Raw genomic sequence first — 4,349 nt, 5'->3', positions numbered from 1 at the left:
ATATTGCTAAATCTGAATGAAATTGCACAGTTTTTTTTTTTTTTTTGTCATTAGATTAATGAATAAATACAATTTAGCATTTACTCTGGACAAAGTTTTTAGATGAATAGGAAGTTATTGTTGCACTCGGGTCTGAATAAGCCATTAATGGATGGAAGAATGGACAAATAATAATAATAATAACCATTATCACCATCATAGGCAGCTTACAAAGATAAATCCTCCACTTCACTTAGGATTTCAGGACAGATTAATAGTCTTAGCTTGTGGAAATCCTGCTGTGAAGCCATCTTAATCTGATCCAAAGAACAGTGAGAAGCTTGATCCAACAATGTTTTAGTTTATTTTTATTTTTTTTATTGGAAATAACCGGGACTTGTTACCTGTCCAGGGTGCACCCCACCTCTTTCACAGAGACTGCTGGATATGGGCACCAGTGACCCCCTTGACCCAAAAAGGAAGAAGCAGGTAAAGATAATGGATGGATGGGAAATAACTATGATGATACAACCAAATAAAAAAAAAAACACAACTGATTCAACCACAGAGATTGGTTTAACTGAATCGGGCATTAGGGATAAAACTAAAAATGTACTTCAAACAGAGAAACAAAAAGTATCAAATTCTGACTGTAGATTTTGAAAATAGGATGATCTTCAGTAAAGTCACAAAGTTCTTTTGGAGAGTCTTTGAAGTTGTGTTCTGTCAGGGCAAAGATATTCACAGCACTACTTTCCTCTAAGCTTCAATTGATTTCAGCTGTTTGGGGAGTATTTCGACAGATCTGTATAGTGTGTGGGTGTCCATGTCACAGTGAAGACTGATGCCATGTTGGAAGGTTGTACTTTGTGCTACAACCACTCTTCTCTCATGCTGAGGCAATGAGGAGAAGCCACACTTAGCTGTCAGAAGAGCGCAGTGTATTTCTCTTTTCCCATGACAACAGGTGTTTTAAATAGTAATTCATGTATCTTTCAAACACAACTATTCTGAGCAATTTGTATACATGTGCAAATACATGGGGAGTGTCAAAATGTCTGTTTTTTTTGGTTCACAGTTTAACTGGATCCACTCATAACTATTCTGGTTGTTCATGTTGCCATTAACAACACTAAAGCATACAATGCCTCAGCCTTTTATGATTGAGGCAATCATTACTATTGTGCCCACTTGCACCCTCAATTAAATTAAGAGCCTGTTTTCTCCTGGCTTTAAAAAGCCTCTGACTTCCTCCAGGGACTTAATCCCATAAACCACTATGGCCCGCTGACATCATCACTTTAATCCGCCAGGCAACACAATGTGTTCTAGCGGAGGTAAAACAAATGCAGGTCGTTCAGATTTTATTTTATTTTTTTTGTCAATAATTTTAAGTTACCATAAAATGTAAATATTCCAATTACTTTTTTTCTACTCCAGACATACAGTCAATATTACATTTATATAATTTTCTTTATTAAGTTGTTTGGTATTTCAAAAGGTGAAAGTTGCAAAATCCCCCCAAACTGTTATAAAAGTTAAACACAGGCAAGTTAATCAATGTAAGACAGTCAAACAGTCAAAGTAGTTCAGTTATTAGTTGGAGTCCTTGGCAACATACATTTGGCCTAAAACGTGTTTGTCCAACAACTTCAAGTTACAATATATTGTAAAGGCAACATAAGATTTTATTTTATTTTCTTTGTGTGTGTAAACACAAATACATACTCACACACTCCACGCGGTTTACTCAATCACGGGACCAAGAGGAGGGTAGATCCACTCAGAGCTGAGACTGAGCAATACTGGTGATGCAGGAGGCATCACACAATATTGATGTCTCATGGCTACATAATCTAATATCTCAACAAGCAGTATCCCAGAACAAGAACCAGTGATAATTACAGTGGCAGACATCCAGTACAGAGTCTAAGGAAAGAAGAGCTGGACTGCACCTGGGCTTGACATGACCACAACTACTGAATAAATAAACTGACTGTTCTCCAGGAACACCTAGCAGCACCGATGCAGCTTCTAATGGAAGGGTCCTACCCAGAGTGAATGACCTAAGCCTAGATAGTCCTGATCATGAAATACCTCAAGAAAGTGCAATCCCATCCAATTACCGGCCAATCGCATGCCTCTGAACAACATGAATGTCCTATTAGGCATCATAGTGGCCAAAACGAATAAGCACATGGGTCAAGTCATGAACAAGGCACAGAAGGGAATTGGTACCAACATCAGCAGAACCAAGCACCACTTACTGGTTGACAGAATCAAAGCGCAAAGATTTAAGATCAAACACACAAACCTGTGCACTGCCTGGATTGGTTACAGTAAAGTGTATTACTTGATTCCACATACATAGATCTTGGAGTGCTTGCAACTATACAGAACCTTTGTCAAGAACGTAATGGGAACATGGAAGACAACTACAGAGCCCAATTTTAAGTCAGTAACACAAGTCAGCATCAAATATGGCGTTGCCTAGGTGATGAACTGTCCCCATCCCTGTTCTGCATAGGTCTGAACCTCCTCAGCCAGATAATCGCAAAGAGTAAATATGGATAATCATTCCAAAGAGGAACAATCCTCAATCACCTTCAAGTCAGCTACATTCAAGTACCTATAGAGAGCAAAGCAGGTCATGAAAAACTTGCTGAATGACAAGAATAAAGTCTGACCCATCAAGATGCATGTACATACACATGTACATGTGCCAGTCATCATATCCCCAGCTGGTGTAATAGACTGACTAAAAGAGGATATAGAAGCAATTGATGTCAAGACTCAAAATGTCCTCACAATACATGAAGGGTTTCACCCCAAGTCTGCCCTGACTATACACTAAGAGTGATGCGAGAGACAGAGGACTATTGGGCATCCAAGTCACAATACAATCTGAAACGACAAAGATCATGGAGTACATCAAGATAAAAGCCCCCAATGATGAACTGATGAGTAAAGGTTTCAGATAGCAGCAGAAACCCAATTTGGAAGAGATGGAACAAAAGGAACCCTCATCGAAAGATAGACCTCTACACAGCATGCACCACCAACAGACTGATGAGGTAGCTGATATCGGTACATTTTAACAGTGGCTAGAGATGGCTCGACTGCAGAACAATACAGGCACACTAACCATGGCAGAACAAGAACACAGCCTCGTCACAAGAGCAATAGAGGCTCTGATATACCATACCAGACAAAACCCAATATGAAGGCTGTGCAGGTATGCCCCAGAGACAGACCAACACATAATAACGGTATGTAAGATCCAGGCAGGCAAGGCATACATGGAACTCCCTAACCAAGTGGCTGGAATAATATACAGGAACATATGTGCTGAATATTGAATGGCGGTCCCACAGTCAAAGTGGAAGATGCCATCAAGGGTGGTGGAGAATATAAATACTAAGATACTGTTGGACTTCCAGATCCAGACTGACAACAGGTAGTGGCTAATCAAATGTGCACTGTGGCAGTCAACAGGCAAGAGAAGAAGGCAGTTGTGATAGAGTAACAGTAGCAATCCCAAGTAACTACAACATCAGGAAGTAAGGGGCACTAGAAGTTCAATAAATACCAAAAGCTCAAACAAGAAATACAGATGTTGTAGGGCGTCAAAGTGTCAGTAAACCCAGTGGTTATTGGTGCACTGATGATCAATTGTTTATAGACTGATGGTTCCATGTTTGCATGTTTAAAGACAGTTTCTGGGAATTTCACAGCAGACTGGTGCGAACCACATCAATAAGGTTCTATTTATACAACATATTTTGAGGGCAGGCCTTAGACTGATGAAATATTTCGAAAGAAAGATTAACTTTTTCTTCCAAGAAGAATCTGTCCAGACTATGTGATTTACATTTGCTGTTGTTGTTGTTGTTGTTGTTCTATTAGAATGTGTGATCAAGCTTTAGTTAGATCTTTAGGGAACAAAAAAAATATATATATATATTTTTTTTATAATTAGAAAAAAAAAAACTGTTCCATTATTCACACACCACTATGTAATGAGTGTAACCAAGCATGTCACATTCTACTGTTTTAAATGTAGTGTCTAAAAGAAAACAAAAAAGCAAAAAAAAAACCTGTCACTATCTTGTCCATCATCCCTCCAATGTCTTTTTGTCACGCTGCCATACTCAAAAATACAAATGACAAGAAAATATGTCTGCCAAAGCAATGCCTTCAACAAATTCACTCTATTGTACGAATGCAAAACAAACAAAAAAAAAGTTAATTCAATTGAATTTAAAAATATATTCTTGAAGTGAAGTCCATTTCAGCTACCATTACTGGAGTTTGGAAACCATCATTGAAATCAAGTAAGTACAATTATTATTTATTATGTATGAATATAT

The sequence above is a fragment of the Nematolebias whitei genome, chromosome 16 (assembly GCF_014905685.2).
Source record: "Nematolebias whitei isolate Nwh7 chromosome 16, NemWhi1, whole genome shotgun sequence".
NCBI classification, from domain to species: domain Eukaryota; kingdom Metazoa; phylum Chordata; class Actinopteri; order Cyprinodontiformes; family Rivulidae; genus Nematolebias; species Nematolebias whitei.
Note: the sequence above shows the minus strand (reverse complement) of the source record.